The 26,241-nt window shown below is 42.0% G+C and overlaps 1 pseudogene; it reads left to right on the top strand.

Annotated features, from left to right (window-relative positions):
• The first annotated feature begins 970 nt into the window (after positions 1–970).
• Positions 971–26,203, top strand: LOC135224693 (uridine diphosphate glucose pyrophosphatase NUDT14-like; annotated as a pseudogene).
• The last annotated feature ends 38 nt before the right edge of the window (positions 26,204–26,241 follow it).

Genomic DNA, 26,241 nt, shown 5'->3' on the forward strand with positions numbered 1-26,241 from the left:
TTTACAAAATTTGAAGAACATTTCTACCAAAAACTATATTATGTAATGTATCAAATGAAGATTTCATAAGCAACGTGATTGCAAGACATTAATATCTGCAGAATGTCGCGAATATTGAGAGCAACCCTCCAATTATTTATGGTAAGCAAGCTGCAGGTAATACATAGGTAGATATATTGAAACGTAATCCACTGTTAGAGCCTTAATTCATAAGACTCATGATAAGATAGAACTCGAGTGGGAACCATTATTATATAAGAGACAGATACCACGACACAGTGCGTTTTTGTTGTCAAAGGTATGGTCGCATAGAAAAGAAAAATTGATAGAGAGAGAGAAAGGATAATCCATATACGGCAAATGAGCAATAACAGAACAAGGGATTACTATAATGCTATGATTAGAAAATGTATAAATTACATGAGAATTAAAAAGTCTGATGTTAAGTCATTAGAGAAGGAGGCTGAGAGGAATAGAAATAAGTGATCATGGATATGGATTCCAAGTGTTTTATAAGATATGCAATTTTACAAATTTTAACTGGTTGGCAATGAAAGTGTTAAATTCATTTACAGATTTTGGAGAAATACTTAAGCATTTGAAAAATATTTTGCAAGATTAGTTTGGGAAAATATCAAACAAATTCATATTGAGTAACATTTGCAACACCAGCGAAAACAAGATTTGTGTGATGCTTGCAGAATAAACTAACACCAATTGTCTTTTGTAGCGTGACCCTGCATTCTTTAACGGAGCGGAGCTGAGAATTGAACAAAACAAACCAAATTAGAATCTCTTTAAACCCTTTACTAATAACGATCTCTCTCTCTCTCTCTCTCTCTCTCTCTCTCTCTCTCTCTCTCTCTCTCTCTCTCTCTCTCTCTCTCTCTCTCTCTCTCTCTCTCGTGCAAATCAAACATTTGAGTTGCTAACTGCACAGCAATCAAATCTGTTGAAATTTACTTTAACAATTAGGATTTTCGAGTGACCGATTTGGAAATGAACTTATCTATAAAAAAAAGACTAGTGACAGAGCCTTTGCTTGTGATGTAAAAAAAAAAAAATCGCAAAAGGTGAATTTATAATATAGCAACAAGTGGGTGCTATAGGCTGACGGAACTGAAAATCAAATAAAACTAACTTGAAATCTAAAAAACCCAACACCGATCAACTGGGATAGGTCTTACGAAAGAAATAATTATTTTCACAGTGACAATATTTTTATGTATGACATGTAATCCCATATTCAATAAAAAATGGGACAAAACTTTATTTCAATTGTGTAATATGGGTTACTTTAATTTCATCAATATATAATATATTAAAGAATGGAATTTCCTAAAAAAACAAACCAAACATTGATTAAACAGTTGTATGAAACGGGCCTATTTACAAAATCAGCTGATTACAGATTCTGCCGGCGTTGCGTTCCCGTTGCCATAGCAACAAAGACGTGTGCTTGTTGACTTTGTCACAGGTTTTCGTAGTTTCACAGGAATTAAGTGACCTCAAAACCTCGGTAAGTTGTATCTGAACTTGATATAAAGTTATGCGGGGAATAATCTGGTTGTTTTTTTTTTATTTAAGGTTTATCTTCGCCTTGGATCCCTTGCCTAACCCCATTCAGTCTTTCCTCGTCTGAGCTACCTAGCCTATAGGGTGGGGCGAAAAACTTTTAAGTGGCCCTTTGAAACTTATGCTTCATTAGCTTTAAGTTTTTAGCTTATTTAATTCCCTTGAGTTGGAATTTTGTCTTTTCTCCTACCTGGATAATCCTTAGATCTATTTTGTTCCCTGGCTTGGCTTTCAACCTTGTCAGGTTAGGTAAAACACTAAAGCCTCACCCTGTCAGTATTCATACAAAACTGAAACAGTGAATGGTGCTGTAAACTGCATAATAATTTCTGAAATAAAACCTGGTCAGGTACCTAGGTAAAACCCTGCCTAAGTTCATTACCCTAGGCTAGTGTAGCATCAATAACTGCAGAAAAATTCTTGTGTTCTTTGCTGACTCTAGGATGCTAACAGCCAATGGCAGAACCTATGCTATTTTGACATAGTAGGGTAAACAACCGAGTGGACTGGCCAACTCACCGACTACTGTGGTTTTGGCCACCCTCCGAAAAAGTAGTACTTTAACACGTCCTGACACCGGAGATGGTCATCAGTCATGAGTTGTTGGTGGTGATAACAGGAGCGCAAGACCTCTACTCTCCTTTCAAAGTTAGTATTTTCTCCAAAGTTAGAAATTAAGGGCCTATTTTAAGATTTAAAACAGAGGGTAATGAAATGTGTGGCCAACGCAATGCACACTATCCCAAAAACGCTTTCGAAGTTTTTTTTTACTTACAACTCCAAATATTTCGAAGATTGACGCCATCTCGATGTTTGCGGAGTTGCTTGTGTCAACAAACTTCCCATTTTCTGTGCTAAATCTGCACAACTCTTGTACCCATAGACACTGGGGCACTTTCATCACAACTATCGTAAACCCAACCTCTAACCAGCACTTATTCGTACTTATTCAAGGGGACTACAGCATTCTTTACGGCATTTTGCGCTCTTCAATTGTTTATCAGTGTCGTCAATTGGTATGTGTTTTTTTACCCTCCAAACTGGGTATAAGACTTACACAAAAACCGGGGGAACAATAAGTGAAAAAAATTAGCGTATCTATTTGTATTATACAGGCAGTCCCCGGGTTACGACGGGGGTTCCGTTCTTGAGACGCGTCGTAAGCCGAAAATCGTCGTAAGCCGGAACGACGCTTGGAAATATGTCTTAAACTAATAAAAAGTTATAAAAAAAACCTTACTGTAATCCTTTGTTACACTTAATACATGTTTTGTTTTCCTGAGTTTTTATGTACAACCTGGAGTTATTTTCATAAAAGAATGCTGGTTCTTGAAGGTAAAAGCTATTGTAATCCTCTGGTGACACTACATTCTTGAAGTTTTATGTACAACCTGGAGTGATTTTGAACCAAATCTTGAGGGCTACAAGAACAGCTGATTAACTATTTAGTATCATATAGACTAATTAAAGTAAACGTATCTTTAAATAGGCTTATATATTAGTATCAACAAAACATTTCCTGCTATGAGTCAGAGGCCGTTTAATGAAACGAACACTTCTCTGTCCTATCTGTTCAGAAAATAAATGTTACGTCAATCCCCGTCAATCCCCGAGACGGTGACCATTGTTGCCAAGGCGTCTCTCTCTCTCTCTCTCTCTCTCTCTTCTCTCTCTCTCTCCCGCTCTCTCTCTCTCTCATTACACTGGAACTTTGACATACGATTGCCCTAATATACGAATGTTTTGAGATACAACAGAAAATTTGCGAAAATATAAGCTTTGATATACAACGAAATATTTGAGATACGATTTTGCGATGAGTGTTAGTTGTATAGGCGACCGATAAATGGCGTTCAGTCTGTTTGTTTGTTGGTGCTGCATGTTAACACGTCGTTGTTTAGTTCGTTGTATTTGCGCCTATTTTTCGTGTTATTTGGCTATTTTATTATTAACCATGGGTCTCAAAGCTAAAGACAAAGCAGGTGATAAGAAAAAACCCAAGAAAATGATTTCGATGGAAGCAAAACATGAAATTATAGCAAAGCATAAAACCTTCCAAAGGCATCACCATTATTTCTAAACTACAAACTGATTAAAATAAAAAAATAAAAAAAAAAAAATTAGTTTAGCAATGTTATTTCATTTGTGTTTATTACTAGTTATTAGTGTACATACGTAAATAAAAAGAGAACACAAATCGTTCCCTGCCACCCTTCCCTACCTCCTCCCCCTGCTGGCCTCACATCATCTTTCGTTGTGGTAAGTAAAAATTCCTTTCTTTTTTTTTAATTGATTTTATTAACATATATTATCATTTATCACATTGCTGTTATTTATCATTATGTGTGTTTATTAATCGTTTATTTGTGTATAAATTGTGTATATTATATGTAATTTAGCTGTGTTTAGGTGTGGTTTCATACCGCTAGAACGGATTAATACATATTACATTATTTTAAATGGGCAAAAAAAAAATGCTTTGAGATACAACTGTTTGATATACGACGATGGTAACTGAACAAATTAAATTCGTATGTCAAAGTTCCAGTGTACTGGATAATGTCTCTCTTTGGATACTTCGATTTTGCCAAATCTTGAGGGCTACAAGAAACAGTTGATTACTATTTACGTATCATATAGACTAATTAAAGTAAATGTATCTTTAAATAGGCTTAATATTATTAGTATCAACAAAACATTTACTGGCATGAGTCAGAGGCCGTTTTAACGAAACGAACACTTCTCTGTCCTTACTCGGAGCGTCGGAAGACACCTCTCTCTCTCTCTCTCTCTCCAACTCTCTCTCTCTCTCTCTCTCTCTCTCTCTCTCTCTCTCTCTCTTTTTTCGTTGGAATCTAACCAGAACTTCGTTTTTGTTATTATTACTGGAAACAAGCAATGATTTTTTTTTTCATTATTTGTGGTTTTGTACTGTTTTATAATGTAAACTTTGCGCACCGCAAGCTAGTATGTATTCATTCGCTCTGGAAACTAGTTTCCGCATATGAGGCGTCATTAAAAATCCATAGAAAAATACGACATAAAAAGTGTCGAAAATCATCATAACCTCAAATTTTTGTTGTAATCTAACCAGAAACTTATTTTTATTAATATACTGTGCTAAACTATAAAGGATTTTTATCATAGTATGAGTTTTTTTTTAAAAGCGTCGTTAACTCGGAGCGTCGGAACGCGTCAGCGTCGTAACCTCAGAACAAGCGTCGTAACCCAGGACAAGATTTTTCCATTGAATATTTAAGAAAAAGCGTCGTAACCTCGGAACGTCGTAAGCCGGAACCGTCGTAACCCGGGGACCGCCTGATATAACATATTACAGCAATTTTATCATTACTGCATTACTATGACAACTAGAATTCATGGAAAACAGTTTGTAAATGCCATCGGCATATGTGAAGCTCCACTAGATTGGCAACGATGAGTCTTTATGCTGTGGTCTGCTCGTACTTCAGAAATATCTGTCATTTTTCGGGGTTAATTTGGTTGCAAAAAAGGGATAATAGACATTAATTAAATAAACATTTTGAGTAAAGTTAAACTAAATAATGAGTAAAGTAAACAATTAAGGGAATAAAGCTTTGCACCTCATAAACCGTGTTAGTCGTCTGCGCTTGTAACTGTGTTTGTGGAGTGAACAGCAACGTGGTTCAAGTGCAATGTGGAGTGAATTAAGACCAAAAATGTGTATAATTACAATCAAATAAGCACTGTGGAGTTTCAGTTGTGGATGGCAGTAAGGATAAAACCACCGATTACAAGGTAAAAATGAATTCAGTTCAAACCATGACCCCGGGAATGAAGGTTTCATACTTGGCATAATATAGGCAACAAAATGTTGATTTATTGTGCTGATTACAACTGCAATCTTGAGTAAGATCAATAAACGTTACATATATACGCTAACATTGTTCAAATGAGTGCTGGGAAGGCTGGGAAAGATGGTGGATTGTCTGTGGTTAGACTGGCCAGCCACACAATTGCCACCATATTGGATTTCAAAACTGCCTTGAAAACATATTTTACGAAGAGCTCACATGCTTATTTTAGTTCGTATGGGGCTTTCATATATCACATTATGTTGATGAAACTTCAATCTTTTGAATGGTATGCTTAAAGTTGTAATTATATTCTTGTTTCACCAATTAAATATTGAGTGAATAAGGCCTGGCCAGCGCGATGACGATGGATCGTCCGCGGTTGTTTACCCTAACTGTCAACTTGATACAATAGGCAAAGCCAAGACTGTTGCTACACTAACTGTCTTCATACATATGGCAAAGCCTAGTCTTCTTTATCAGTATTTAACTCAATACAACTGGCATAGCTTAGCTTACTGCAATGTAATTGTTAACTTAATACACTTGGCACAGCCTAGCGTATTGTAACATAACTCCTGACTCAATACAGTTGGCATAGCCATGCCGATTGGTGTATACCTATTGACTCAATAATTTAGTTGGTATAGCTTAGCTTACTGATACATAACTGTTAACTAAATACAGTTGGCATAGCCAAGACTATTGCAACATAACTGCTGACTCCATACAGTTGGCCCAACCTACTGAAACATAACTGTTGACTCAATGCACCATAACTTTCTCACTTAACCCTCTCATGATCTCATGACGCAGTGTCGATAAATTTTTTTTTGTAAGTGTACAGATGACGAACCGGGCGTGTAAGTTATTTTTGTGAAAAATTCACAAAGAAAAAAGCATCAATCATAGAAAACGTAGTTGACGCCATTGGGTCGACAGATAATGTATCTCGAAGAAAACACAAACCTGATGCCGCTAGCTTACTTAGGTACGATACTAAATGTCAACATAAGTAGGTTGGAAAATCTGAAAATTGCACTCTGCAAAACCAGCATTTTTTAATCAATTACAGTTCATTAGCAAAATCATTTATAGCAAAATCATTGCTTCCACGTGAAAGATCAAACATTTCTACACAATGTAGGTATAAAACAAACTCCCCAAACCTAATTATTATATTTTTCATGATTATTTCCAAAAAATATCTACGATTTTTCTTAAAAATTTCATGTTCATCACATTGTTTTTTTATTATTTTCTAAGCCTCAAAAAGATGTTCTAATTGCTTTAGGAAATAATTCAATCATTTGCCAACATAATAACACTAACCAGAAGCATATGTTATAGTTTGGATGTACCGAATTTTACCAAAAAACTTTTCCATACACGTGTTCTTTTCGGCCCGGGGGAAAAGTCATGTACCTTACACCCCTATATTTTCGGCCTGTGCACAAGAGGGTTAACTTTGTTGAGATATGTTTGCAGCATGGTTATTAACAAATATTACCCTAATGTAAAGTGAACACTCTGGTGATGCATATCTACAAATTATGGAGTGTTTATGTTTAATTCATCATGAGCTTTTACCACTTTTTTTTTATAAAATTTTTTTTCTTTGCTTTCTTTCAAAATACTGAATAGATAAAACACTGCAGACAAACACTGTACATCATTTTTCTTGTAAATTAGTTGTTACTATTCAGTATTTCAATTTCCAATTAAGTTTAGTTCCTATTGTTTTTATTCTTTTCCAGAAAACTGAGCCAAGAGCAGCATGGATAAGATTGAAGATGTATCTGTAGAACCACTCACGGAGTCAAAATTTGTTATTCCTTACCGAATGCATTATAAACAGGTTAGAAATAAGCATTCTTTGTACCTTATGTTCTTGACAAGTATAAAAATCTTCTCTTGACTAAATATGTATTGACAAGTGGAGGTTACATTGTGAAAGATATTCGAGTGTGAGTATGCATTTTTTTTTATTTGCTGACAACAGATTCTGGGCTGAATTTTTATTATTGTCTTTTAAATTGCAAACTGTTAAGGACTTCAACCAGGATACGTATATGGCTGTCTCTATACTATATGGATGACCTCTTTTAAAGAAGTATATAAGTAAAACAATGTAAAAATATTTTTGTGCAAATTAAATAAGTTAAATGGACCAATAAAAAAGAATTTATCTTGAATATTGATCTAAAATATGGGATGGCAAAGAAATAAAGAGAGTTGACAAGTTCAAATATTTAGGGTCTATAATAGAGCCTGGCGGAAGAATGGATGAGGAAATAAAGCTTTGGATACAAGCAGGATGGAACAATTGGAGGGCTGCCTGTGGAGTCCTTTGTGACAAAAGAGTGACATTAAAACTAGAATGAAAGTTCTATAAGGGAGCAATAAGACCAGCTATGCTATATGGTACAGAAATGGCAAGTATGGCAAAGGCAGAGAGAGAAGAAAATGGATGTAGCGGATATGAGAATGTTAAGATGGATGTCTGGTGTAACGAGGGAGGATAGGATTAGGAATGAGTATATCAATTCAGAAGGGAAGAAGACATACTGGAAGGCATGCTATGGAGATGGAAGTGCAGGATAAAAGACGAGGAGGGCCAAGAAAGAGATGGAGAGACTGTGTGAGGGAGGACTTGAGAGAGAGAGGGGACTTGACGAATCAGAAGAGCACCACAGAGGTAGATGCAAGTTGCTCATCAAAACAGCGACCCTATATATAAATGGGACTAAGCTGAGAAGAATAAGTTTATCTGAAATATATGGCCATGTACATACATGTAATATTAATTTTGCTAATGTACCATTTGGGGTTTTGGGGGGTTCATTTGACCCATATGAGACAAATTTGTGGGTCTTATATAAGACAAAAAATCTTGATTGGCTCATAAGTCCGAGACTATATTCAGGTTATGTGTGTTATCAGAATCACAAAGTAATTCATTGTCCTTTTTGTGCATACCTTTAATACATTTCATTTCCTATTACAGTACCTATTCATTTTTCTGTTTTCAGGATGGGAAAAAGAAGGTATGGGACTTAGTAACCCAGCATGAAAGTGTTTCAATCATTATCTACAATACCGACAAGAAAGCGCGTTGTTCGTACGACAGTTTCGCCCTGGTACAGAATCGTCATACAGATATAATTATTTTCATGAAGTTTCAAATATTACAATCTATAATCTTGACTCTGTTGAATTTTCTTTCTGCACTAAGTTGCCTTTTTTTAAGACCACTGGTCTTCTTTTCCAACTGTACAATATCTACATTAGTGGTTACAGGTTGCTTTCCATCAATTATTTACCTGTTCAGGTGGTACAGTAATCCTAAATTACCAGTTTGGTATTTTCTGAGCCATATTACTAGTTTTCCATTTATGCTAGAGTACATAATTTTCTCTATAATTCACATCTTCTTGTACTGTAGTTTCACTTTGAAACCTGTGTGCTTTTGGGAACTCCTAAAACTACTGAGCATCCCTGTCACAATTGTGAACACTAAAATATGCATTTTCATTCACAGCTGTGTATTATAGTATTGTGAGACAAAAGGAGCCAGACTGTAAAGTTGTTGATACTTCGAAGTTCCCTGGTGTGGATGGCATCACTCTTGAACTTTGTGCTGGGATTCATGACAAAGATCAGTCACTAGTTCAGATGCCAAAGATGAAGTTCTTGAAGAGTGTGGTTATGATGTCCCATTGGAGAGATTCCAAAAAATACTAACCTTTAGGTAGAGGTATGCAAAATTTCTTATAATTTGCCAAAGCTATTTTTCTAAACAGTGGTTTAATGAGCTTATTAATTAAGTACCATTGGTCACAAAATTTGCTTTCTCATTTATGATGTTTCACTGCACTGTGGAAGTACAGCATGGTTTACTATGTTGGTTTGGTTTTGTGAACTGAGGGATAGAAGGCCATAGATTATGGCTCCATAAGGTTCAATATGATGCTGCCTGAAAAACCCATGAAAGGCTTTAGGCTTAACAACACTGCTTGAGATTAAAGCCTATTACATACTATTCTCAGCAAATTACCAAGATTTTCATTGATTTGTAAAATGGGCAATCTACTGGAGACTTGTGCGCACCATCAGTCTCTTCTGTCTCCCTCTGTATCTTTATAGACAGTGTAAGTATACAGACTAATATACTATTCTGTTTTTCTTTGCTATAGATTATTTTTTTATTATATGGTAAACAGGTAGTCCGTATTCAAAACTGTGAAAATAGAATGTATTAATCATGGGCTACAGTATTCAGCATCTGTAAGATGAATGATCATGAGCCTGTCATTACATCATTGCAGCAGATTTTGGAATTAACCTATCACTAATAAGGAGGACTTGCTGTACAGAGGAGTTTAATATTTATGATATGCTTTTTTAAAATATGTGACATTAATACTGACATGTCCTCCCTGTATTAACAGATCTGTGTAGGAGTAACAGGAGACCTTCAGACAATGTTCTATGTTGAAGTCACAAATGAGATGAAGAAATCTCAAGGTATGATTTTGTGTTATATTAGTTTACAAATATGAGATTCAGTTGCAGAAAACTACTATTTTGTACATGAATTTTCCTGTCAGATATATACTTAGCTTACGTCTCTGACGTCACGACAGAATTCAAAACTCGCGGCACACGCGACAGGTAGGTCAGGTGATCTACCTTACCCGCCGCTGGGTGGCGGTTGTATGAACCAATCCCCCTTTCCAGCCAGATTTTCTCTGTCGCCGGTTTCGACTACACCTGTGGTCGTTACCTCCTGATAGTTTAATTCGTTTCTCGTTGGCCTTGATATCTTTGGACTGACTTTCGGTGAAGTACCTGATCTTGTTGGCTTGGCATACGCGCTTGTGGATTGTTTTTGGATATTGGTTTGGATTTTTCTTTGATTTCAAGATGTCTGATGTAGAGGTTAAGAATCTTCTATGTTTAGGGTGTGTTCTATGGACTAATGCAAGGTGAGGCTACGAAAGCAGCGGTAGATCCTCACACAGTATGCTTGAAGTGTGGGGTAATGAATGTTCTTTTATTAACCCATGTAATGAATGTGAGAAGTTGGATGAGGGTGAATGGAAGTCTCTGTCTTCCTACTGAAGGAAGTTGGAGAAAAGACAGGGTTAGAAAGGCTTCGTCTAGAAGTTCTAGTAAGTCTCGTGTCAGCGAGTTAGAAGTAGATAATCCTGTCGTAGCACTAGATCCTTCTCCCGTTTCAGCTCCTGCTCCCTGCATCGAACCCGAAGATATGCCTTTGGAAGTGGCAACCGGATGAGCCACGATCCTTAGCATGGTGAAGAAAATTCGTTAGTTGCAAGGTAAGAGCGATAGTGCAAGTGAATTGTGCAGTGCCCCCAGTGCAGTGGAGGGTGCGTCTGATCGGCTCCTTAATGCTTCCAGGCCTAGACCTCTTCCTCCAGACTCCCAGTCCAGTGGGGAGGAGGAAAGTCAACAGCCGCAGGAGGTTAGGGAGAACCCCACCGGTCAGGCGTCCCCTCGGTAGATCCTGATGCTCGTTCCCAAGGCTTGCCTTAATTCGCGCCAAGAAGGAGGTTTTGTGACAATGCTTCTCTTCTTCTTCATCGCCTTCACCTAGAAGAGGAATGGAGCGTCTCGGATACCTCTTGACCGTTGAGAGAGCCTGGAAGGCGCCTTGCGCCCTTCCTTCCAGCCCGGAGTGTTTTCCGGAGGAGCCTGAGGTGGACATCAAGAAGCCCAGGAGGGATCAGGAGTACTCGCCTCAGAGTAGGCTTCGAACCTCGTCCCCTGTGGAGGAGTTTGTAAGATTTCCGGCTCGGAGTTCTTGCGGGGCTGCAAGCTTAGATTTCGGCTCTTGCTGGCTCCTTGTTGGGGAGGCGCTCGTTGTAAGAAGGACGTCTCTCTTCCTGTCAAGAAGTCTAGGCTACCATCTCCTGGTTTGCCTTCTCAGTCGGAGTCTGCTCTCTCTCCTGTACCACCCGCGGATAGAGTGAGGCGCTTCTCTTCCCCTTGGCAGACACCAGTCGTCTTCCAGGCGCCAATCGCCAGGAAGCTCTCTCCTGGCGATATAATTTCTCCCGTGGAAACGGGATCAAGCTCCTAGTAGGCGCTCTTCTAAGGATAAGCGCACGGCTTCTACTTCTCGCTCCTTTCCGAAGAGCCTTCAATCTCCGGATAAGAGAGCCTCCCCCTGCATGGACACTTCTAGAGACAGGCTCTCTCCTTTTGTCAGACGCCTAGAGCCTGGTAGGCGCTACTCCCCAGGGAGCTGCTCTCCTGCTGACAAGCTCTGTGATCAAGATAGGCGCTACTCTCCTGGTAGGCGCTATTCGCCTGTTAGCCGCTCTGTTCCTGTCAGGCGCAAAGAGCCCGAAAGAAGCCTCTCTTCTGGTAGACAAGCTTTTACAGAGACCCACGCGTCTCGATCCAGGTACGTATTTGGATCCTGGTAGATGCCTGTCACCTAGTAGGCGCTCTTCTCCAGGGATTCGCTCTCCTGTTAGTAGGCGCCAAGAGCCTAGCAGGCGCTCCTCTCATTTCAGGCGCAGTTCGCCAGGCAGCCGCTCTCCTCTTGACAGGCGCATAGAGTCTGGTAGGCGCCTTGAGCATAGTAGGCTCTCCTCTCCTAGCAGGCGCTCCCCTTTGGACTCCCGTGTTTCTCTGGACAGACGCCAAGAACACAGAGGACTCCCTCATCGGAGTAGGAAGGACTCCTTCGATAGGAGCTCTCCCGAAGCTTTGGCTTCTCCTGATAGGCGCCAGACGGCTGCCCAGACACTCTCACAGGATAGGCGCACTTCTTTAGAGAAGTCCGCCTGCTCTCGTAAAGAAGTTTAAGGTTCTTCGGTAGATGAGAAGGAACATTCAGACGAGGACGTGTTAAAGGATTCTTCGGTCTCGTCTTACAAGATCCTGACAGACCTCCTTCTTCAGGAGTTTGGAGATGCGCTTACTCCGGTCGCTCCTCCTTCTCCTCTCTCCTTATTCTCAACATCAAAGAAGACGAAGGTTTCCTCCTGTGTGAGAATGAAACCAACCATCTCAATGAAAAAGGCCTTGAGAGGTTTTGGTGATTGGCTTCTTTCTAAGGAGGAGAAAGGGAAGACTGTTTTTTTTTTTCTTGCCTCCTTCCAAGCTTACGGGAAAAGGAAAACTTGGGTTTCTGGTATGAGTACTGGAGAACCCCTAGGCCTGGGTCTTCCCTCATCTGCAGACGCGGACTTCTCTTCACTGGTGGATTCCTCCCGACGCTCGGCCCTCTTGTCTGCTAAGACTACCTGGGCGATGAACGAGCTCGACCACCTGTTGAAGGGAATGTTCAGAGTCTTGGAAGTCTTCAACTTCCTTGACTGGTCGTTAGGGGTTTTAGCTAGAAGAACTCAGAACCCGGATTCCCTTTCGCCCGAGGATCTCAACAGTGTCCTTACTTGCATGGACAAGGCAGTGAGAGATGGGTCTAGCGAAGTAGCCTCCCTGTTTGGAGCAGGGGTTATTAAGAAAAGATCGTCTTCTGCTCTTTTCTGACCAGTCAGTCTCTCATGCTCAGAGAGCCTCGCTTCTGTATTCGCAGCTTTCGCCTCTCTCTTTCCAAAGAAGATAATTCAGGACATCTCTGGAGCTATATCTGCTAAGCCTACGTAGGATATGCTCGCCCAGTCTGCCCGGAAACCTAGACCGACCTTCCAGACCAAGACTAGGAAGGAGACTCCAGCTAGACAGGAGCCCTTTCGAGGGGGCCCTCCTTCTAGAGCCTCTACCTCAAGAGGTACTAGATCTTTCAAGAGAGGAAGATCCTTCTCACGCTCTACCAGAGCGAAAAAGTAGGAAAGAAGTCCTCCAGACATCAGTAGGTGCCAGGCTACTAAGATTCGCAGAAGTCTGGGCACAGAGATAAGCGGACAACTGGTCCCTCTCGATTATCCAAAAAGGATATCTGATTCCCTTCTCAGCAAGACACCTTTGACGACGACTCCGAGGGAGTTGGTGGCCAAGTACAGGGATCCATCATGAACCAAGCTCTTACTCTGGTAGTAGAACAAATGCTAGAGAAAGAGGCGATAGAGCTAGTGAGCGACCCATAGCTCAGCGGGCTTTTACAACCGCCTTTTCCTAGTTCCAAAAGCCTCAGGAGGATGGAGACCAGTTCTGGATGTAAGCGCCCTGAATTTCTTTGTAGAAAAGAGAAGTTCGCCATGGAAACGACATCCTCAGTGTTGGCAGCTCTTCGTCCAGGGGATTGGATGGTGTCCCTAGATCTTCAGGACACTTACTTCCATGTGCCGGTCCATCCTTCTTCAAGGAAATACCTCAGGTTCATGATGGGAGGAAGATATTCCAGTTCAGGGCCTTGTGCTTCGGCCTATCAACAGCCCCTCAGGTTTTCACAGGACTAATGAAAAATGTAGCAAGTTGGCTACATTTGGAGGGAGTGAGGGTGTCCTTTACTTGGACGACTGGCTTATCAGAGCCAAGTCACAGAAAAGATGTTTGGAGGACCTACAAAAGACCCTTTTCATGGCGAGTTCTCTGGACTTTTGGTGAACTTCCAAAAGTCTCAGTTAATCCCCAGTCAAGATTGTATCTATCTGGGGATTCGGATGGTTTCTCTGGATTTTCGGGCTTTTCCATCACCAGAAAAGGATAGCCCGATGTTCAGAGAAAGTCACAGCCTTTCTAGAGAAAGACGTATGCACAGCGAGGGAGTAGATGAGTTTGCTGGGGACACTCTCCTCGTTGGAGCAATTCCTTTCTCTAGAAAGGTTGCACCTCAGACCTCTCCAGTTCTTTCTACATCGGAACTGGCGTTGTCTTTCTCAAAACCTAGAGTTCTCCTTCAAGATTTCAAGAGAAATCAAGAAGGACCTCTCTTGGTGGGCGAACCCTCTCAGGTTTGCAGAAGGGATGTCCCTTCACATACCGAACCCAACTGAGTGTTGTTTTCCGACGCGTCGGAAACACGGTTGGGGAGCGACGCTCGGCTCAAGAGAAGTGTCAGGCACCTGGAAGGAGGAACAGGGTGACCTGGCACATCCAACAAAAGAAAGAGCTGATGGCTGTTTGGCTAGCTTTGAAAGCATTCGAACCCTACGTCCTAGCTTCGACAGTTCAGATAAACTCGGACAACACCACGGCCCTGGCATACATCAGGAAGCAGGGGGGAACTCACTCCTTCTCCCTGTACGAGACAGCAAAAGACCTTCTGCTGTGGGCGGAGGAAAGGAAGATCAGTCTCCTTACCAGGTTCGTACAGGGAGAAAAGAACGTCAGAGCGGACCTCCTGAGCAGGAAAGATCAAGTCCTGCCGGCGGAGTGGACGCTTCACGAGGATGTTTGCCAGGACCTGTGGAGATTATGGGGCAGGCCTCACATAGACCTCTTCGCCACAGCCAAGAATGCGAGGATAGACAACTACTGCTCTCCTATATCAGACCCGAGGGCAGTGTCAATAGATGCCTTTCTCCTAGATTGGGAAAGGCCTATACACGTATGCTTTTCCTCCCTTCAAGATACTGGGAGAAACTCTCAAGAAGTTTGCAGCATCGGAAGCAGCAAGGATGACGTTGATAGCTCTTCTGGCTGCCCGCACAAGTCTGGTTCACAGAGGTACTGGAATGGTTAGTAGACATTCCGAGATCCCTGCCACAGAAGGATCGATCTGCTCAGACAACCCCACTTCGACAGGTATCACAGAAACCTCCCTGCTCTCGTCTGACTGGCTTCAGACTGTAAAACAAAAGTTTGGTCAGAGCGAGAGGGTTTTTCTGCAAGAGCTGCAACGGCTATCGCAGCAGCAAGAAGGCCCTCTACCTTAGAGTCTACCAATCGAAGTGGGACGTCTTTCGGCGGTGGGTGTAGGAACCATCACCTTTCCTCTTCCAGTACCTCTGTAACCAAATAGCAGACTTCTTACTTTTCCTTAGGGAAAAAAAGGTGGATTGGCGTATCAACCATTAAAGGATATTGTAGCATGCTGGCTGCAGTGTTTAGGCACAGAGACCTAAACATTTCAGAAAACAAAAACCTTCATGATCTAATAAGATCCTTTGAAACATCCAAGAAGGTTTCGTCAGAGATTCCGAGTTGGAATCTGGATGTAGTGCTGCATTTTCCTTAGGTCCCCTAAGTTCGAACCGCCTCAGTCTGCCTCTTTTAGAGACCTCACGAGAAAGACACTTTTTCTCATGGCCTTGGCTTCCGCCAAAAGGATTAGTGAGCTCCATGCCCTAGAAGGGAGAGTGGGGTTCAAAGGAGATGCAGCGATCTGTGCCTTCCTGCCTTCGTTCTTGGCCAAGAACGAGAACCCCAACCCTCAAATCCTTGGCTTAGGAGTTTTGAAATCCAAGGTTTATCTGCCCATAGTAGGGGGGAGGAAGCAGAGAGGTCGCTTTGCCCAGTACGAAGTCTAAAGTTTTATCTTCAGAGGAAGAAGAAACTTAAGGGCAATGAATGTTAGCCTTTGGTGCTCTGTAAGAGATCCAAGGAGGACTTTATCTAAGAATGCGCTTTCTTTCTTCATCAGAAGCCTGGTGAAAGAAGCACATGTGACATGTGATGAAAGTCAATTCAAGCTCCTGAAGGTCAAAGCTCATGAGGTAAGAGCTATTGCCACTTCATTGACTTTCAATAAAAACATGTCCTTTAATTAATATTATGAAAGCGACATTCTGGCGTTGCAACTCAGTCTTCGTGAACCACTATCTGAGAGACGTCAAAATCACGTATGAAAAGTGCTTTGCGTTAGGCCCATACGTATCTGCGGATTCGGTGCTGGGGCAGGGAGCTGAGACATATCCTTTGTAGTGTATTTTTCCCCCTTGTTTAGTTTTGTAAGTTTTTTGGTTGTTTGAAAGAGCATGCGGGTAGGCATCTCTTTCATGTCGTATGTCTAACAAAGATTAGATTGGTTAGGTGATCAGTTTATGTTTGAGCTCCTTGCAATGATAGTGGTTAGGTTCTGTCATATAAGAGGGCGAATCCCCTTTGACAAGATCCTGCTTGGATTCTATCAAGTAAGCGGATACCAATCCCTTTGGATGGACCCAAAGAGTGTCAGCTGTAGGTCACGCCCTCGCTGAGCTCTTCAGGCAACGCAGACTAATAGACAGTAACTATGAAGTCTTCTGCCTAAACAGGTAAGAACCAAGGTTTTATTTTACATCCTACAACAGTGTGGTTTCCCCTTTTTTCCATGTTAGTATTGCTGTCTCTTTCCCTCCACCAAGGTGTCAATCAGCCTAAGTATATATCTGACAAGGAAAGTTCATGTACAAAAGTTTATAGTTAGTATACAATAAGGTTTGTACATACTCACCTGGCAGATATATACGATTGATGGCCCAGCCCAGCCTCCCCTCAGGAGACAGGTGGAGAAAAGAAAAAATGGCTGGAAAGGGGGATTGGTTCATACAACCGCCACCCAGCGGCGGGTAAGGTAGATCACCTGACCTACCTGTCGCGTGTGCCCGCGAGTTTTGAATTCTGTCGTGACATAGAGACGTAAGCTAAGTATATATCTGCCAGGTAAGTATGTACAAAACCTTATGTATACTAACAATAACATTTTATTATACTATAGCCCCTAAATTGTACTATGCTCAGTGTGTTGTTATGGTATTACTCTACTGAACCTTAAATCACCTTGCATTACTTGACTGTGTAACACTCAAGCATTTAGAGTGGTACTTATGCCATCCTCTCAGTTAAGAAGACTTTTATAAGAGAAAATAGTTTATTAGGAATTGTATCAGAGAAAAAATGCATATATAGCTAGTTTTTCATAGTTACTGTATAGTAAGATCAAGAATAAACCTTGTAATTGGCACTTAAAGGACGGAGTTAGTTAATTATTTAAGTGAAAAAAAGTAGAACCTCTTGTAATTTAAGGAGTGTAAGTAATGCCTCTCACATACATTTTATGCTGCCCAATATCTAATTGCTCACTACAGCTACCTGTCAAAGCAAATCAAACTAATATTTCAGGACATGAAACTAAAAGAGCTGTAATTTGCCACCAAATTCAATCAAAGCAGTGATGATTCATTTTCTAGCTAGGTTGCTAGTGTCAGGAATAGTTTGGAAAGTCAAGGCCCTGAACCAGAGAAGAGAATTTCTTCTTTTTTATCATTCCCTATGAACTCTGAATGATAAAGATGTAGTTTTCATGGACATACCATAAAAAATGTATAGCATTGAGTAGTTTGCAATAATGTTGGAAAATGAGAATGATCTGTTGCCTGTCAATACTGACCTAAGACCGCCCCCCCCCCATTAGATGATAATTCAAACACTCTGCGGAAATGTTAGGCAGAGGTGGATGGATAGAAAAGGGTTGCTAATATCAATTCTATATTGATGTCTTTTTGACTGATTCATACGAGAAAATGAGCTGAGGTGAACCTGGCTTCTGATTAAAAACCTGGACAAAAATGTTAACTCATGCTGGGGACACATCCCTTTCATTTGATATGGCTAGCGTATTGACAGCATCTTTTAGTACTGTAAAATGCCTTTGAGATGGAGACCAGTCCTGACACATCTTACACATAACCCTGTTTGAGCAAATTTAACCCAACAGCTACTAATATGTAAACTGGGGATTTTTCATTGCTGCACATGAAGTTTGTTAGGTACACTGAAACATCAATGTGGGATTTTATTACACATAATTAAATAAAATACGTACTATTATTAAATGCCAAAACCAGATTTTAATGTATTGACACTTACCTGGCAGGTATATATATAGCTATATCTCTGTTCCACCTGGCAGAAATTCAAATCTCGCGGCAAACGCTAGTAACCTATTAGTAGTTCAGGATCCACCACCACCCCGTTACCAGTGGCTTGCGTAGCGCCAGGACCGTTCCCCACTTGAACCAGATTTTTCTGCCAGCTGAACCGGCAACATTGTGGTGGTTCCCTGCTAGGATTTTCTTCTCGTTGCTGACTTTTCATGGATTTTTGGGTATCGTACTTGAAACGTTGCTTGGCATTCGCTTTGGATTGTTTTTGGAAGATGTCTGACCATGGTAGTAGTTTGAGTTTGTGTGAAAGATGGGGTGTAAGGTAAGGTTTGCCGAAGGCTTCGGTCGACCCTCATACCATTTGCAAGAAGTGTAGAGAGAATGTGTGTACTTGGAGAGTAGGTGTGTTGAGTGTGAGAATTTGTCAGAGAAGGAGTGGAAGATATTTATGAAATATGTTGAAAGGCTTGAGAAAGATCGTGTAAGGAGATATGTTTCTCGTAGTGAGAGGTCGAATACTTCTAGTAAAAGGAGTGAATGTGTTTCCTCTCCAGCTCCTTCTAACGTAGAGTTGGTAGTTCCTTCTCCCCAGGTATCTCCTGCGCCCGCTGCTGTATCGGAGAGCACGAACGATACACAGATTGTAAAGGTTTTCGCTGCCCTTGCGTCATGGGAGACCAAATACAGCGCCTTACGGATTAAAGTGAGTACTTTTGATGTCAGTGAAAGTGTAGTGGAGGGGGCGTCTGATCGTCTCTCTCGTGCTCCTAGACCTAGACCTCTGTCAAGCTCCCAGACCAAGGGAGAAGGCATGTCGACAGTCGAAGGGAGGCGAGAGAGGTTTTCCCACGGTCAGGCGTCCCTTCGGACAGTCCTGTTGTAAGATCCCAGGCTGTTGCAGTTCGCCGCAGAAAAGGCGTAACTGGGAAGTGTGCGTCCTCTGATGGTTCGACATCAGAGCGCGAACATCGGTACTCGGTAGTGTCTCGCCCCCTCACTGAGGACGTTAAGGACATCGACTACTCATGATCGACGTGCTCAAGATCGTGAAGCTTGGAGCAGCCCGGAGGTTTTGTCTTCTCGGACGAGGACGTGGTTCCGACCAAGAGGAAGAAAATTGTGCGATCAAAAAGAAAGAAGTCTCGGTACGGCCCGTACGTTCCTGGATTTCGTCAAGAGACTCCCCCCAGTCCTCTTGCTTTTCCTCCTCTTCTCTCTCCTTCGGGTAGAGTCCAAGATCGTTCTCCTTTGCGTCCTAGTTCCTTCTCGTTCTTCCTCCTCCTACTACGGCTGTTCGTCAGGAAGATAGTACGAAGGATTTCTTAAGAGAAATGCAGTCGAAGCTTGCAGTTCTCGTCGATTCATGGGACGCTCCTTTGCAAGGACCTGCAAGGCGTAAGGACGAGTTCCTTCCCGTTAAGTCTTCCAAGAAGACGGACGACAAGTGTTTTGCGTGTTGAGGATTTAGGACGCATGGGGCGCTACGAAGACGGGCGATCGCGTAGTGTTCCAGGACGCAGGACGCAGGAAGAAGAAGATTGTTCGGAAGAAACAGGACGCAAACGTCAGGACGCGGAACCGCTGGTGGACCGCAGGACGCAGGCGGCAGGAAGCAGACGTGTTTACGATGGACGCAGGACGTAAGCGGCCAGCACATCGATTCTTCTTTACGGTTGTAGAACACAGACGGCAGGACGCAGAGACTTCGTTGGTGACAGGACGCAGGCGGCAGGACGTTAATCCATCAGCAAAGCGTCACAACGATAGTGATCTGCAAGACATTTCTTCAGCAGAAGAAGTGGATTTTGTTGAAGAGAAGAATGTCGAACCGTCTTCGGATTATAAGATCCTTACTTCACGTCTGCTGTCTATTTTTTCGAAGGGGAATTTCAGCCTACGGCTCTTGTATCTCCCCTGTCTCAGTTTTCTAAGACTAAGACTCCTAAGAAGTCATCTTTTCTTAAGATGACTCGTCGATTTCGGCCAAGAAGGCGTTACAACAGTGTGAATAACTGGCTGCAAGGACAAGAAAGAAGCGGGGAAATCCTCTCTTTCGCTTTTCCCCCAGCCAAGTTAGCATCTAAGTCTGGGGTATGGTACGCTACTGGAGAAAGTCTTGGCCTGGGAGTACCTGCCTCCTCCCAGGGGGATTTCTCCAGTATAGTGGACAGTTCGCGCAGAGGCAGGCGTTGCATTCGGCAAGGTTTGGTGGACTTCGTCCCGAGTTTGAACATCTTTTAAGGGAATTTTTAGGACTTTCGAAGTCTTCAATTTTCTAGATTGGTCATTGGGAGCGTTGGCGAATTCCTTAGAAGATGAAAAGGAACAGGATATGGAAGTGGCTAAGAGCATTATGTCCTGCATGGACAAGGCTCTCAGAGATGGAGCAAATGAGCTGGCTTCATTGTTCGCAGCAGGAGTTTTGAAAAGAGGTCGCTTTTGTGCTCATTCGCTTCTAAAGGCGTTTCCAACGCACAGAAATCAGAATTGATGTTCTCACCCCTTTCTAACCAGCTGTTTTCCGTCAGAGGTTATTAAGGATATAGCTCTGGCGCTTTCGCAGAAGGCCACTCAAGATTTGCTCTCTTCATCGTAAGGAAGTTTTTACCATCCAAGTTGGTGAAGAAAACTCCAAAAGAATTTAGCCCTCAAACAAGGCCTTCTCAACAGCCCTTTTGAGGCAGAACGTTACACAAGACCCGCCTTTAGAGGCAAGAGAGTACCAACGAAAAAGAGGAGCCAAAACTACCTCTAAACAATGAGAACTCAGTCCTCCAGACAGCAGTAGGAGCCAGACTTCAAGAATTTTGGGAAGTTTGGCAGAACTTGAAGGCAGATCCCTGGGCCGTCAACGTAGCTCTGGGAAGGGTACAAAATTCCCTTCTTAAAGAAAACCTCCTCTCGCAACATCTCCGAGAGCCCTGGGGGCAAATTACAACGATTTAGTGAAGAAAAAGGCTCTGTGGGAGCAAGTCTCTTCCATGCTAGAGAAAGGAGCCATAGAACCTGTTCTGAATCACGAATCTCCGGGATTTTACAACCGGCTATTCCTGGTTGCGAAGTTCCTCGGGAGGTTGGAGACCAGTGCTGGACGTAAGTCAACTGAATGTTTTCGTGGAAAAGACCAAATCACCATGGAGACGAACGATTCAGTACTGGCAGCGGTACGTCCAGGGGACTGGATGGTTACCCTGGACCTACAAGACGCATACTTTCATATTCCCATTCATCATCCAGGAAGCAGGAAGTATCTAAGGTTCGTGATTCAGAACAGGGTCTTTCAATTCAAGGCCCTGTGCTTCGGCCTATGCACAGCCCCCCAAGTGTTCACGAGGATGATGTCCAATGTAGCAAGATGGTTACATCTAAGAGGGATCAGAGTGTCATTTTATTTGGACGACTGGTTGATAAGATCCCAATCGAGAAGTCAATGTCTGGAGGACCTGAAACAAACGTTTGGACTTAGCAAAAGACCTAGGTCTTGTGGTAACCTGGGAAAGTCGCAGTTGAATCCCAAGCAACAGATAGTTTATTTGGGGATTCAGATATCGTCAGCGACTTTTGTTTTCGGGCTTTCCGTCCCACCCCCGAAAGGCAAGCCCTATGCATTCGGAAGGTGCAGGACTTCCTAGAGAAAAACCGATGCTCAGCAAGAGAGTGGATGAGTCTACTGGGCACACACTCTTCGCTAGAGAGGTTCATTTCTCTAGGAAGACTGCACATGAGACCTCTACAGTTTTTCCTGAAAGATTCATGGCCAAGAAAATCGCAACCGGATTCCTTCCAGTTTCTAATTCCTGTCAAAGTGAAGGAGGAATTAAGTTGGTGGCTAACCCCAGGCAGGTTAGCAGAAGGGATGTCGCTTCAACAGAAGAGCCCAGACCTCACTGTTTTCCGACGCGTACGGGACTCAGGTTGGCGGGGGGCGACATTAGGCCCTCAGGAGGTGTCGGGTCTTTGGAGCGAGGAAGTAAGAAATAAACAAGTTGGCACATAAACAGGAAGGAACTGATGGCGATTTTTCTTGGCCTTGAAGCACTTCAGAGAGTTGATTCGAGACAAGACAGTGCAAATCAACTCGGGCAACACCACGGCTCTGGCATACATCCGCAAACAAGGAGGGACTCATTCTTATCCCCTCTACATGCTGGCAAAGGAAGTTCTACTTTGGGCGGAAGAGGAAAATGTCGTTGTGCTCACCAGGTTCATCCAGGGGGAGAAGTGAATGTGGGAGCGGACATGTGAGCAGAAGAGGACAACTTCTACCGACAGAGTGGACGTTGCACCTGGAGGTATGTCAGAGCCTGTGGAAGTTGTGGGCCGTCCTGTAGTAGATCTTTTTGCGACAGCTAGAACAAAAAGACTACCAACTTATTGCTCTCCGGTTCCAGATCAGGAAGCAGTGGCGGTCAACGCCTTCCTGATGGACTGGGACAAAACCTAGATGTTTACGCTTTTCCACCATTCAAAGTACGGGGAAATGGGGAAAGTTATGAAGAAATTCAGGGAGAGCCAAGGAACGGGAGGAGACCTTAATAGCTCCCCGTTTTGGCCGGCCCAAAGTTGGTTCACAGAGGTACTGGAATGGACAATAGATACACCAAGAACTCTTCCCCTAAGAGTAGATTTACTCAGACAACCAACCCCACTTCGACAGATTTCACAAGAATACCCTCGCTCTGGGTCTGACTGCGTTCAGACTATCGAAAGTCTTGTCAAAGCGAGGGGATATTCTAGAGAGGTGGCCAGTGCAGTGGCTAGGGCCAGAAGAACCTCCACAATCGCAGTATATCAGTCGAAGTGGGAAAATTTCCGGAAGTGGTGTAGGAAGAGGAAGTGTCTTCATCCAGTACCTCTGTGACCCAAATCGCAGACTTCCTCCTATACTTAAGGAAGGATTTAAGATTGTCAGTGTCTACAATCAGAGGCTATAAGAGTATGTTGACCTCAGTGTTTAGACACAGAGATATTGATATCTCTAATAATTTGGACCTTAGAGATCTGATTAGGTCATTTGGTACTAAGAAACAGCCACAATGCAGGCCTCCTGCTTGGAACCTCGATGTTGTCTTGAGGCATCTAACCTCAAGTAAATTCGAGCCCTTAGAGAAAGCCTCTCTGAGAGATGTTGTCTAAGAAGACTATCTTTTTAGTCGTCTGGCAACGGCTAAAAGAGCTAGTTAGCTTCAGGCCATTTCAAAGAAAGTGGGATGGAGACATGGTAATGCAGTGTGTTCATTCCAGGAAGGTTTTTTGGCCAAGAATGAGAACCCTGCGAATCCTTGGCCAAGATCCTTTGATGTCGTGGGTTTATCTGAGTTAGTGGGACATGAGCAAGAAAGAGTCCTCTGCCCCAGTGAGAGCATTAAGATTCTACATTGAAAGAACAAGAGAGATCAGAGGTAATTCTGATGCTGGCTGGTGTCAGTCAAAGACCCCAGTAGATCCATGACAAAGAACGCTCTAGCTTTCTTTATGAGAGAGTTAATTAGAGAAGCTCATGTTGTGTCAAGAACAGACCTTCGGGAATCTTGAAAGTGAAAGGGCTCATGAAGTCCAAGGGCAGTTTGCCGACTTGCATTGGCGTTTAAAAAGAATTTAGCCCTCAAGGAAATTATTGAATCGACCTTTTGGAGAATGAATTCAATATTTGCGTCTCATTATCGAGGGATATTCAGACAACCTTTGATAATTGTCAGACGCTAGGTCCATACGTGTCCTCGGGTACAGTATTGGGCAAAGGAGTTACCACCCCATAACCTTCTTTTAAGCTAGTATTTTATCAGGTGATGGTGTTGTGTTTATTGGTAGTCTGAGAAAAGTGTGTTTACTTTTTTCAGTCTGGTGGTGGTTTATATTGGTATGGTGTGGTGTGTGTAGTTCAGGTACTGATCTATTACTAAGCTTGAATGCCGTGGCATAAGAGGGCTGTATGGTTCTGTCAACACTTGGTCACGCCCAGTTGTCAGTTCCAGTCTTAGCTTCTTCAACATACAGGACACTTCCTTGTTGAGAGCTCCTAAGGTTTAAGCAGACTGTAGAGGCAGGACCTATGAAGTCAGCTACCTTAGCAGGTAAGGAACCTAGAGTTTTAAAATAATTTTAATTTTAATAATATTTTTATACTCTAATAATGTTGCTGTCTTTGACCCACCTCCAAATGTGTCAATCAGCTATATATACCTGCCAGGTAAGTGTCATACATTAAATGAATAAGTTTTTATGTTAAAACAAAGTTTAATGTATACTTACCTGGCAGGTATATATTAATTTAATGCCCACCCTCCTCCCCTCAGGAGACAGGGTCAGAGAAAAATCTGGTTCAAGTGGGAACGGTTCCTGCGCTAGCGCCACGGTAACGGGGGTGGTGGTATCCTGAACTACTAATAGGTTTTTACTAGCGTTTTGCCGCGAGATTTGAAATTTTCTGCCAGGTGGAACAGAGAATATAGCTATATATATATACCGCCAGGTAAGTATACATTAAACTTTGTTTTAACATAAAACTTCATTTGTGATGATTAATAATTAATAATAATAATCCTGCAAAGAACTTGGAAAAAACTAGATGCTGAAGTAGCTCCAGGACTCATGCAGAAGAGTGTGCTCCTAGAAACTGATAACCTGGAACCCACGCTATAAAAACCACCAAGTCAAATAGGATGACTGTGATAGATCCATAACAATAACAATAAGTGGTATGAACACCAACCTGAGGGAGTGACAGAAAACAATCAGGCAAAGATCCTCTGGAGCTATGTTATTAGAACAGATAGGGTGATATATGCCAATGGATCAGTCCTGACGCTGATGGACAAAATCAAGAAGAAAGTATCACAGACAAAATATTAGTCCACTGATGTTGCAGTACCATCAGACACTGGAGTACATGAAGAAAATGAGAAAAAATTGATAAGTATCAAGACTTGAAAATAAAAATTAAAAGATATGGGATATACCAATGGAAATGGTACCCATAATCATAGGAACATGAGACATGATCCCAAGATCCCTGAAAAGGAACCTGGAAAAACTAGATACCGAAGTAGGTCCAGGAAAATATTAATGCAGAAGAGTGTGCTATGAGAAACCGTTCATAGTGAGGGAAAGTGATGGACTCATAGGAGGCAGATTGCAACCCGGAACCCCACACTATAAATACCACCCATTCGATGAGACAGAAAAAAGAAAATAATACGTAAAAGTAATTATGCGATAATTATCATAACTATATACATAACAGTTAATTCAGTGAATATCACCATGTACAAGAAAGCTAAGGCACAAAACTACATCAAATAAAATAACAAACAAATTAATATGCAAAATTGCTAAGAGTTCCAGTTCCACAAAGGAAAAATCTTACAAATTATCATATTTAAGCATATGGCCACTGTAAGTCCTGGCAACTTATCACAGACACATTTTAAGTAAAAGTTTACTACTAATGAAAAAATATACAAAACACAATTTGTGACTCACTAACGACTGGAGAGAATACGACTGTACTTCCACCAAAAACACAGAGAAAACCATAGACCGAATGGGTGTCCAATGGAGAGTTTCCTACTGCAGATATACCCAAAGTGTTTCAACAGTAGGACTTACCGAAAACCGAAAATGGCAAATTAATCACTAACCAGCACCACAAAGGAGAGTTAATGAGAAGAGTAACAACTTAGCATGAGTAAAACAATAATAAAGTTAGAAATAAGACAATGAGGGGCATTCAGAGACCACAATGCTTGGTTGGGTAGAAAAGGGGACTCCTGGAGATTACTCTGATGCACAAATATCTGTAATGTGTTTGTGGTGAACCTAGCTGCACTTTATAACCACTCAGTGGATAATTACATGTTTGTACTTAGATACTAAAAAATCCCTTATTTTCCAGGTGGAGGCTTAGAAGCTGAAGGTGAATTAATTGATGTGGTTGAAATGTCAATTCCTGAAGTCCGAGCATTGATAAGCCAAGATACAGTGAACTGTCCTGGAGGGTTTTTATTTGCTGTTATGTGGTTTTTGCACAACAAAGCCCCAAAGGATTGATGTTTGGTAGTAACCTATAAGGAAAATAAATTTTGCAC

Source organism: Macrobrachium nipponense, chromosome 12, assembly GCF_015104395.2.
Source record: "Macrobrachium nipponense isolate FS-2020 chromosome 12, ASM1510439v2, whole genome shotgun sequence".
In the NCBI taxonomy this organism is placed as follows: Eukaryota; Metazoa; Arthropoda; class Malacostraca; order Decapoda; family Palaemonidae; genus Macrobrachium; species Macrobrachium nipponense.